The sequence below is a fragment of the Amblyomma americanum genome, chromosome 9, assembly GCF_052857255.1.
Source record: "Amblyomma americanum isolate KBUSLIRL-KWMA chromosome 9, ASM5285725v1, whole genome shotgun sequence".
NCBI classification, from domain to species: domain Eukaryota; kingdom Metazoa; phylum Arthropoda; class Arachnida; order Ixodida; family Ixodidae; genus Amblyomma; species Amblyomma americanum.
Genome location: NC_135505.1, coordinates 39,238,624 through 39,251,060, shown reverse-complemented (window position 1 = coordinate 39,251,060; position 12,437 = coordinate 39,238,624). Strand labels below are relative to the sequence as shown.

Sequence of the window (12,437 nt, the reverse complement as noted above, 5' to 3'; positions counted from 1 at the left end):
TTTTGATGTATGATAGTCTGTCCGTGAGAAATTGCTTGCTTCACGTAATTGAAGGTATTGATGCCGCAGTGAGTTTGACTCAAGTGTGTGAGTATGACCTCGTGAGTTACTTTGTCCAACGCTCCTTTCAGGTCGAGCGCGAGGACAATTTTGTCGTTTTGGGGGTATGTGATGGGGTTCAAAATTTCGCGGTCGAGTTGGAGCAGGACATCCTGTGCGGATCTGTGGGGGCGAAATCCAAACATGGTGTCCGCGAAGGTGTTGTGTTGTTCGAGGTATTCGGACAGCCGATCCCGTACCATCGTCTCCATCAATTTGCCCACACACGAGGTGAGAGAGATGGGGCGGAGGTTGTCCGTGTCGATTGGTTTCCCGGCCTTCGGGATGAAGGTGACAAGGGCCGTCTTCCAGTCAATGGGGAGGGGGGTTTCCCCCGTCCAGATCGCATTAATGTATTCTAGAAGGCACTGGTACGCTGAATCAGGAAGGTTCGCCAAAAGTTTGACGGTAACCTTGTCCCTGCCCGGCGCGGTGCCCCTCTTCATTATGGCCAGACTGGCCCGCAGATCGTGAAGCTGGAAAGGCTTGTCCAACTCCGAGTTTTCCCTGCCTGCGTAGGAAAAGGCCGATGTGCGGCCGTCCTGAGTTGTGCACAGGTAGCGATCCCGGAGTGCCTGTGCCAACTGCGTTGTATTTCCTTGGAATGAGTGCATGGCTTTGTGTAGTTGCTTGTGCGTTTCTGTGCGGGTCTGCGTTGGGTTGATGAGGGCTCGGAAGAGCCGCCATGTGTTGCGGCTCGACATTTGCCTAGCCGCAGTGTTGCAGCGTTCCACCCAGTTGGAGTCAGCGAGTTGGGCCGCGTACTCTGCTGCCTGCCGGGTTGGGTCCGCAATGCGCGCTTTGAGCTTCTTGTTGTGTTTCTGGCGCTTCCAGCGGCGCGTACGGCCGCGGCGCGCTTGCCAGAGGTGGAGGAGGTGGTTGTCCACGTCCGTGACTGCCTCTGTGAGCTGTATCTGCTTCTAGTGGGAGCGAAGGTGCGATATGACTAACTGGGACCAATCCGTGTAGCCTTGCTTTGTGATGTTCGTGTTGGCGTCGGATGGGAAATTTTGGCGAATGGTGGTCCAATTGGGGATGTGTGCTTGTGTGGTGGGGCGCTTGAGGGGGCGTGTATAAACAGTGGTGTTGAGGATGCAGTGGTCGCTGCCGAGGGTTTCCTCGGTGTTGATCCAGTCAGCGTGTCTTATGTTGCGAGTGAAGGTGAGGTCCGGGCATGTGTCTCGGGTCACCGAGTTGCCTGCGCGCGTAGGAAATGCCGGGTCAGTGTGCAGGGTGAGCCCCAGTGTGGACGCCAACTCCGCCAGCATGCGTCCGCGCAATTCCTCCTTACGATAGCCCCATAGCTGCCTAGGGGCGTTGAAGTCGACCACAATGAGTGATTTCCTAGGCCTTGTAATGATGCAGTATAGCTGGTATGCCACATTAGCGTTAATGGGTCTATGCCTATATATGCGGAATTGGTCATTCTCTACATTCATAGATTCCTACGAGTTTTCATACCACTGCTGGCGCAGCAGTTAGGTGATGTGCCACTGCTCTGCGATGGCAGGTGTTTCCACCGGTGGGGGCTTGTAACAGCCAGGTTGCTCTCCTCGAGCAACCTATCGCGACCGTCTAATTTAACTGCCACCTGCCACAGTGGTCAGCTTGCTAACAATCCGGTGGCCAGGTTGTGATGACGCCTCAAGGTCACGTAACCTAGGTGGGTCACCTACATTGCTTCTCCGCGAATTTTTTACTCACGACTCCAGATTTTCAGCTGAACGGGAGCCGTAACGCATTCGCGTTGAAACTTGCCCCATGCGGCAGAAACGTCCTGAGAGGCACGCATTTTGCGAGCCTGCGTTCCATGCATCACAGTTAATGATAGGCCCATCAATGCAGAAACTGGAAAGAGCATTTCGTCTTCTGCGGATCTTCACAAAATCATGAAATGTTCTGTCGACAGGACGCATCTGCGCGCAAAGTAGAATGCAGAATCTGTCGTGGATCTGTAAGTACAACACAGATGTCCATAACTTAAGAGGTAAAGAAATGCAGTATAAAATATTGCGCGCAGAGCATAAGAATTGTTTTTTTTTACCGCAGCACCGCACCGGCCTCGACACCACTAGTGCATCATCAGGTGGCGCCCGCATGCAGGACGGCACGGTTCAGAGCTTGGATAGGGTATCAGAGACATTTAACCCGGACAGTGCAAATAAACCCAGCACAAACATAGAAATAAATAGCAGCAAGCAGGAGGAACCCAAGATGCTGAATAAAGAGTTATGTTAAACACGAGTAATCAATGCCTTGCCAATAACGCCATCGATGTTTGGAACAAAAGTACTTCAAATGTTATGTATCCAATGCTTCATGCGCAAGCCGCCAAGCTGTCTTCAATGTTTCATAAATACTGTGCAGCCATTTACAAACCACTTACCGCAGTTAATCGCGCAAAAGCACCGCATAATGGCAGCGCACAGCACAGAAAGTGTCGCCCGAAAAGTGCTAGGAGCATAAAGGACAAAACGAAAAAGGGCGTGCGTTTCCAAGCGCTACGGAGGGGAAAATTAATCGTCGTCCAGATAATCTGCTTAGACACCGGTCCGCGCGGAAACGGAGCGCAACAAAAGGGAAGGAGCAGGCGATTGCAAAGTGTGGCGGTATACTTTCAAAATACCGCGAGTTTTTAGAGAAAACAGAGAAAGGCGCGCCACGTAGATTAGTCCGAACATCCTCGCCATCACTAATGACAGTCATAGAGAGAAAAAAGACTCAACGCACAACGCTGATCGTTACTCCCGCTGGCTAGTTTCTCAGACTGCACCTGTCGAACGAGGCGGCCGCCTTATTCGACGTACGAGCGAAGGTATGTGACGCATGCCTGCTATATTACCCGGCCGCCACAGCCCACTCTACTCCGAATCACGAACAAACTCAGTCTTGTATCACTATTCCGTCCGCACCCCCCCCCCCCCCCCCCGACCCAAACTCGCATTACCTCAAGACCTAATGATAGGTGAATATTTGTGTACATTCCATGAGAAAACTGTCCTCAACATCTCTTCATCCGTTATGCTCCTGGCTACGAACATGAGCTCGATTATGATAGGAGCATATAACGACTCAAAGACATGTTGACTTTTATGTACGGCGTGTGGTCTTGGGACGGCAGAGTTTAAGGGGCACTAATGACAATTTTTAGGATTTTAAGGTGGGCTGCATCGATCGACTACTTACTATAAGTTGAAGTCCATAGAAGAAGACTTCGTCTCCACCACTAATGTATCGCGATCGATGAAAAAAAGTAATTAAAAATGAAAGTGGCATAGTGTCAAGCACATAAATCAGTTTTGATATATATGAAAGGGGAAAAAGGTTCAGGAGATGAAAGCAGGATAGAAAATAGGCTTTTCACTTGTGTGTGTTCAACAAAGTCTTGTTTTTCTGCGTTATAATGACAATAATTGGTTTTTTTTGGGGGGGGGGAAGGAAATGGCGCAGTATCTGTCTCATATATCGTTGGACACCTGAACCGCGCCGTAAGGGAAGGGATAAAGTAGGGAGTGAAAGAAGAAAGGAAGAAGAGGTGCCGCAGTGGAGGGCTCCAAAATAATTTCGACCACCTGGGGATCTTCAACGTGCACTGGCATAGCACAGCACACGGGCGCCTTAGCGTTTTTCCTCCATAAAAACGCAGCCGCCGCGGTCAGGTTCGAACCCGAGGACAAAGAAGCTATTTTCACTCAAAATGTAGCTTATAAGTTGCAAATACAAAAAAAAATCAGGTGCCGCGACCGCCGGGGGTTCGTAGATATCTCGCACGCAACCCCCAGGCTATGAAGCACCACTGTTCACTTATAAACGGCGATCATGGAGTCCTTCTCGGTATGAACGTCAAGTGTTTGAATTGAGCGGGGGGCGGGTTTTGGAGTCCATTTTTTCTGAAAAAAATGTGTATTTTCCGACAAGAAAAATCTCAACATAACTAGAGAGAGCAGCTGAACCGATATTTACTGAGACGACGTTGGATAGTTTTTCTCACTGCGCCTTAATTTATACTTTAGCGATAACAAAATGGTACATTACACTGGCGCTTCGGCTAAACTTGATAGGCCCGCCACTTTCCAGCCTTGTCCACAGTCGCGAGTCGCGACAGACGGGGTGGTGATCGTCTTCATCCGGAGGCATGCGGTGCGTGGTCAACCCCGAAAGGAGCCACGCCCAAGAGCAGTGAGCTGTGCAACCGCGAGTGTTACTTAATACTCTTCCCCTACCCCCGCCCCCCCCCCCCCCCCCTGCAGTACATTCTACGATAATCTTATCCGCGAGCACGATACCAGTTCACACAAATAAATTTATTCAGCACATTGTGGCAACTACTTATGTGCAGACATCTTGAAATAGGGTACCGGTGTACAATACAATACAGTACATCTTTACACAATTATTTTCCAGAAAACACCTACAACTGAATTGGTAGTCTCTTGGGCTAAAAGCTACTCATGTGGCTTAAGTGGGGACGCGTCTTTGAAATCTACCAAAATGGTCAAAAAATAGATTTTTTGAAAATGGTTGTATCCGCTTGTAGGCCTCACTTTTTATGCTTTCCCGAGTTTTATTGCGGCAGTCGACAGGGAAGTACTGCATAAAAAAATTCGTTGGTGAACCTCGGTCGCTCTCCACTGCGGGCAAACGTTCGAACAATGGGCATTCTTATCTCTTACGGTTTCCTGTCTATGTAGTCAGCGGCCGGAACTATTTCTTCATGACTGTTTTATTTACTTTGGCCCTGTATAGCGTGCCTCACTGCGCGCCCCCGCTCAGGGTGAGGCCATCTGTGTCGTCTGCTACGGCGGTCGCCATTCTCGCTCCCGCGGCATGCAGGTTTCGTTCTCGTGGAGGGTGGGCTGCTCGCTTCTCGCTTGTCGCGAGCGCTTAAAATAGGAAAAATAAGGAGTCTTGCGGTGCGCTTCTGTTTTACATGAGAATAGAATACTAAATTTTGTTCGAGAGCCTTCTGCTTTTAAAAACTGGACAAGCAGCCAACATCAAGGCGTCGACGGTAACAAGGAAAGCGGGTATGCAAGATATGCACCAATTATGTCAGTGAAGCTTCTCTCGAATCTACCGCTATAGTTCAAAACCAATCTTTAATTATGCACTGAACCCATTGGTGCGTCTAAACAGCACTCAACCCCTACATGAATTTGCGTCGTCAGCTAGCTTACTCGAGTCTAGCTACCATCCTCCTAGAGAAGGAGAGGGAAAAATTCCTGAAAACGTTTATTTACCGAGTTTTGCGAGAGACTATGACGAAAACAACCGTTCCTAAGCAGATGAGCACGCAATAATAAGTTTTGAGCCGCTTTTAAGACGAATTAAATCCCGATGACGGTTATGTCAAGGCATATTCTGCATACCAAAGCGGGTACTGACAGACCCATTGGTGCTGTCATTCCGACGCATGTTTAATCTCCGGGCGAACAGAACCCTCGAAAAATGACACAAACCACTGCGTGGAGGGGAGAGTTTGAAAAATCTTTTTAGAGCACACCTCCCTCAATTGAAATTAGTTAATTCTGCTAACTTCTTTCGTAGCTGATTTCAAACTAACAAGTTTAATATATTGCTGAAACGCAACGGGTGATTTCTATCCCAGCTTGTTTGGCGTTCTTTTTTAGAATTTTAGCTATAAATATCCCAATACAAGTGACTGCAATGGATGGGTAAGAAACGGTGCATACGCGGTCAATGACACAGCGTCTTAGTTTCGCACGTTTTGAAGAAACGATTATCTGCAACAGTATTAAAATATAAGCACTTGCCTGTTCATCTCGGTATTCCTAGATGAACACAAACTGTTACCCAAGCAAACATGAAATCATTTATTCAGTGGTTATGAAAGTGGTTATCCCGCCAGACGGGATTCCGTCGAACCCTAGACTTCGAAAGCACAATAAAGTTACCAATATTTCTGTTAATGGGAACGTGAACATTATTGGCCTTTTCAAAGTAGACATCTGTGTTAAATAGACGACTGTAATTGACAAAACATTTGTGCCTGCATATATACATGGATGCAAAATTCAGGCTTCGAAGCTAAGCTTTCGGGGAACTTCATATTCTGGCTCGGTTACACAAGGCTGACTCCAGCACTAGTTTTGCTTCCGTGCCCACTAGAATGAGGGCTCGAAATTTGGCGAAGATGAATTCGGAGCCTCACTCTGGCATACGCAGCAGTCAACATATTTCTTATTCGCTCTTTGTGAGCCATGCAAGTCTGCTCAGAGGGCTTGTCTATCTCTTCAAGATATGCGTCCAAAGAACGAAGTGGCGACTTCATGGTGAAAAATGTGCCCCTACACCATGAATTGACGGCTGTAAAATGCTCTTCATAGTTTTTCACTGTTTTCATTACATCCCTGCTGGGATATATGAGGTTTTGTCTATCCCTGACGTCTTCCTTGAGTACAGTGAGGGTAGCATACCTACGTTAGGGTTGCCAAGGAGGCAGCATTGCACTGCGCACGAGTTATGAATTTTAGAATTCCTTTCATAATAAAACCGCACGGTAAAACAAGATACGGCACTCGGTTGACGTGAGCTCTTCCGTGAACAGGATTTCCGAATCATTGATTTAATCGACTTCGTTTTCTGTACCTTCCTTCTTGGTGTGTGCAAGCAGATCGACAAGGTATTCATGGTCATCAAGTTCGTAACTTGTCGACCTGGGAGTATGAAGAAAGTGGCGGACGCTGATGAGTCGAAGTGCACACTTCAAGCCGTACGCAGTGGGCACTGGCTTCATGAGCCGCACCACAGCAAAAAAGTTTTCTAGGCAGTCTTGCAACAGCCTCCTCGTCAGAAGTAATTCATACCTTTCTCTGCCAAGAAGCACTTCTTTATGGCGAAGGACAGCCGTTGTTGATCTTTGGATCCCTGCTTGCAATGGCTTCCACTGAGATCCAGTGCCCATTTTCAGTTCCCTGATCGCGTCTACTGCCATACGCAGTGTGTCCAAGGCGGCATGATATTTAGTCATGTTTCTGCGGCTTAGCGCCATGGTGGAATGACGCGATGACATAAGGGCGTGCCACCTAGAAACAAGGTCCATTAACCACACTGTTGTTTCGGCTTCTGGTTCAATCACTCCTTCTTTTATTAGGAACCGAATAGCTGGCGGGGCTTCATGGAAGAGCTGGACAGCGACTGCGACTTTCATCTTGGTGAAGTGTCCACCACTAATGTGGATTTTGATAAAGTTGGTGCTACCTTAAGTTCATTGGCAGCGTCACAGTCCAAGACGGCCTGTACATGCTCTAGTTTCGCCTTCGAGGAAGTCAATCCGTTCTTCCTTATTGTATAATCACTTAGTGTGAAAACTTTACAGCTTAGAAGCTCTCCTTTAAGGTTCTTAAGGACATGTGCTGGGTCAGAGATGAAAAAAGTCCTCCCCGTCTAAGGTTGGGAGGTGTATTGAGCACGAAGTTGTCGAATAGCGGTGACCCGAAAAGCCGAATTCTCTCCACATAGCGAGGTTTGCTGCACCCATATCACAGGTGACTATCCGTACTCTTAGAGAAATCCGGCTGCATATCTGGACTATTTCCAGGATATATGTCTTGAGTACAGAGACGTCCACGTGCCTACCAGTAAATTCTTAGGTTATCACTTGCTTCCATCTTTGGTATTACTCCACCTAGCATTAACACCAAAGCATGGTCGGCTGCCTCTTCAGGCTTCGATGGCAAGGCCGTTGTCCCCAAAAGCACGTCTTCTCCACAGTCGAGTTCAAATCCGAGTGCTATCTCCAATTCATCTAGAAAGAGAACACAGTCGTCTTCCACGTCCTCTATTCCCTCTGTTTTCTACCTCATTACGTCGATCACTTTATGCAGGATACCTGGCAGAAACTTCAGGCTCTGAATTCTTCTTGCTAACGTTCTGCTTGATGGGAGAGGGTAGCCAATCTTTCTGGACGTTTCATACCCAGTGGTTGCGCAAGCAAATTTAATTTTTAGGCCTTGCTTTACTGTTTGCACTGAACATGAATTGCTAAGATTGTTGTTTCAAATAAGAGCACGAATTTGGTCTTCATTTAAAAACTTCGTATTTCGTGAGAAATTAGCTGCCTCTTTCTGCAGCTTGAGATTCTGCTTCTGTAGTTCTTGACACTGTTCTTGGATTCTTTGTGGTGTTGTTTCAGCTTATTAATAGCTGCTGTGAGATCTACTATCTTCTTCATCAGCTCTGCTACCTGAGAATCAAAGGGTTAGGTCGCACGAACCACTGCAGTTTCTTGAGGCCGTACATCCGTGGTGGTCGAAGTAAGTTGCTCACTAGAATTACTGCTTGCTGTTCCCACCAATGTCTCATTTTTATCTCCGTCAGACGATGATTCTGCTGGTAGATATTCTTGCCTGTTTAAGGGAAAGACATTTCTCAATTGTGGTGAAGAACCTTGTGGGGCAGCGTCTTCACTGAGTAATGCAGGAACATGCACACTATGGTCCCTTGGTGACATTCGCTCTTTAGGAAATTCTGGAAGCAGATAAATTAGCGAAAATAGCACATTACATATTTAAAATAGTTGTCCTTCTGCAAAACTCCAAAAGTAAGCTTCTCTGGTGTGCAAAAGACCCTTCACCATGGCGGCCTATCCTAAACGTCACGTGCAGCTGTTTTTCACCCCCTTCAACCAAAGGAGTGTCTAGTCAAAGCTGGTGCTAATCCCGTTATTCCGACAGCGTGTCGTGTAAATGAAAGGAACGCAGCATTGTTCAGGCTAGATATGTCTGCAGCATTGCACCTTTTTTTACCCTAAAGCTGGTTTGGTGGCCAGGGTGAAGGAATTTTGTTGTGCCAAGAAGCTGACCTCCAAAGTTTTAAAAAGGGTTCATAGAAGACGCGCTAGAAAATTTAATATGCATGCACACCAACCACTTCCTCACTCAGGATTTTCAAATGTAGACGACGAGGCGATAAGCAACATGGCAACAAACACCAAGGTTAACACTTATCTGTCCTCTGAATGGGAACACCTTTGGGACAGCATTGGACTTGAGCTTCTTCCGTCCGTCCGCGCGCTTTTGTTCGAAACTCATGTCTTCGATATGAGCCTGCAGATGAATTTTTCATTGTAATCAGCCCCACATTTCCTCTAGATGCACAGTAATTGCAACGGCGTATGTGCCCTCGCTTGTTCTCGTCCTCTGTGCCTTGATTCGGGCCGGCCGCGGCAATTATTTTCTAATGAACAGAAGCGGCGAAAGCACGTTTGGTACGCAATCACGAGCGAAAACATTGCGCGACATGCAATTTCGGATGCAAACAGGGAAGCGACAGGCAATGGGCGGTTCGGCGCTGAAGCTTTCCTTTTTTTTTAAGCCGAGCAAAACGAATGGTGCGGAAATGACATCTGACCAATAAAAATGTTGTGCTACACTTAGCTGGCTAAACGCAAAAGCGGTAAATCGCAACAAAAATAGCACTGAACCAACATGGGGCACTTACACTACCGACACATAAGGAGTTCGTCGGTTGCCACTTGTCACACTTGATCCAGACCAGCCACAGAAGCCTCCTTTTCGGGTCTCTTGGAAAGTGGAACATGCTCCAACCATTTCTCGAATGGTTGGAGCACTGAGGAACACAACATCCAGGCATTGCACGGCGATGAAAGGCGCGCGAATGCCGGCGCGCAGCAGTGACACCCGCACGAGAGTAGAGCGGCGAGGTCGACGCGGGGAACGCAAAGATGAAGTGAGCGCGCGAAAACCGGTTTAGGCGGCGTCGAGTGGTTCAAAGGGTGTCTACACCCTAAGCGGGGGCGTGCGCATCGAAGCACACTAAGCCTATTACTTTGCTGCGCTCCTGCGACCATTTTGCAGCTCAAGAAATTGCGTGTTGCAAAATTTGAGTTTTAAGCTTCTTTTTCTTCTTACTGTAGATATGTCAACGAACATTGAATCGCAGAAATTCAGGACGAAAATATGCGATTTGCAAAAAAAAATTCTAATATGTCTAGACCAGCAGCTTTCCAGTAGGAACGAGGCCTTCTGCCAAAATTTCTTAAATGCGAAGCCTTTTTCTATGTTTGAGAAGAAACTGTAATATATAATAGACAACAATTTTCTCGACATTTAACATTGAAAATTTACCAGCAGTCAAAATGTAATTTCTAATATGCTCATAATTTTCTGTAATACGAAAATAAAAAAGAATTGCTGAGAAGCGCGTCCCATTAATCGTTTGGAGCCATGAGCAACACTGCGGACAACGGGAAAGCACGGAATGGGGCGGGCCTGTTGTACAGTTCGATGTTTTCAGCGCAGGTAAATCGAGGTAAAAAGAGGGTCCCGGTTTTCACCTCTGAGGCCAATGTGGAACCGGGCATTATTGGCAGAGGGCGAACGTAAGTCCGGCGTCGACGAGGGCGCCTCTCACGGCTGAAGGACAAGCTTGCCGCCGCGCGAGCTGCGACGGCTGCATTTATATAGCGGCGAGAGATGCACTACGCTATTCGCAGTCTGTTAAGACTGCCTATTTTAAACATAAATTGTTGCGTTGTCTAGGGCAGAGCCATGCACATGTGGCATTTCACCATCAACTCGATTTCAGAGGTGAATTCGCTTGATCGCGCTTGTTCCTCTGTAAGCGTTTTATAATGCACATTAACTTTTCTGGTTACCGCATGATGAATGCTACAACAATGAATTTTGGTTCACCACACGATACTCAAGAACATAGAGCAAGCAATTTTAAAGCTTTCAGAAAGCAAATGGAGAGCCCTACCTACCATCCTACTACCGCTCGGTTCTGTTACTTGTAAAAGCGACACCTCTCACTAATGGATTGCTGCTTTTCTGGAAGAAAAAAATTCCTTCGGAACTATATTCTTATGATCACAGATTCTCGCAGGTCTGTTGAACCCGATTCAGTTCTTGCGCAATTATAAATGTAATAAATGCCGGCCTTAAAGCAACGCCAAGAGCACGTGCTGAAAATTTACGCCTACATAAATAGAGTAAAGGGATATTTGCATCATGCCGCAACGGTTTCTTTTGCATTGCTTGAAAGAGTATTATTATTTTACTAATAGATAGGCATAGCTCGTTACAAAGATATATCTTGCCTGTCCTCTCAAGCCAAAGTCTCCCGAGTGGCTGAACTGGTTTAAAAGTTTATCTTAGCTGGTATCAACTTGGAACTTGGTCTTCAGGCATCTTCTATCATTTAGGATGTTTTAACCTCAGCCGGACGCCAATTAGTACGTACCCGCTTCGTTCATTCTTTGTCCTCCGTATCCTCAACAAACACACATTGCTTCGGTTGACGTCTTCCACCTGCAGAAACTCCTTAAGCTCGTGATTGGCTGGTTCGTGACTAAAACTTCGCAGTTTAACAAACAACGCGACAGCTGCACCCTGATCGCTTCTTTTTTTGCGTGCGGGCGCTGAAGACGCACAGCGCCGCAGTTAAGCGCTCTCGAAAGGCAAATACGCGAAATATGCTAACTACGGTCTATACAAAGGGTGTGATCTTAGTGTTTTTGGGGATTATGTCACTTGTCGCTGAGCTGACACCTTTTATGTCGTTAGGGTACGTTGTTTTTAGGAGACTAAGTATTTATGGTCTTGCATATAGTGTAATGTTACGCTTCTAATAGCGTAAAATTGCACTGCAGTAATCAGAGTAACTTTAAGCCAGCCAGGAATAACATTACAAATTTCTAAAAGGGACAGGTGTTATTCTGAAGACAGCCTATAAACTAACCTTGCATGAAAGGTGCAAGTTTGTACCTTTAGCAGGTAAATTTATGCTACATCTAGAGGTGTAAAGTTACTTCCACAAAGATTAACCTTACACCGATATAAACAGAGCAAAGTTTGCAGCCCTGTGGTGCAAGCGTATACCCTCACTTGGTGGATAATGTTACCCATCTAGGGGTACAAGCTTTTGTACTATTGCAAACGGTATCTATGCACTACCTGGTGGTATATGTGTATATATATTGTGTAAGAAAAGTAAAAACAGCGCTAATTTCTACACAAACCACACAGAAAGACCAGACAAGACGGGCGCTATCCTGTCAGCGTCCGTCCTGTCTGGTCTTTGTGTGGTTTGTGTGAAGATTAGCGCTGTTTTTAACTAGCCCAGCAAGAGGTAAGAGGTACTGTGAAATGTGTATATATATATATATATATATATATATATATATATATATATATATATATATATATATATATATATATATATATATATACTGTCCACACAAGAGTACTATTACCCTTGTGTGGCATAAACCTAGCCACTGAATGCAGGACTAAGGACTAAAGTAGACCCGTATGATGTAAGCCGTAGTCTTTCTGGAAGTGCAGGCAGTGTCG

At 46.5% G+C, this 12,437-nt stretch overlaps 1 protein-coding gene across 1 annotated transcript in view; it reads right to left on the bottom strand.

Annotated features, from left to right (window-relative positions):
- The window catches only part of LOC144103923 (uncharacterized), a 397,175-nt gene that overhangs the window by 304,026 nt on the left and 80,712 nt on the right, over positions 1 to 12,437 (bottom strand). The window lies entirely within an intron of this gene.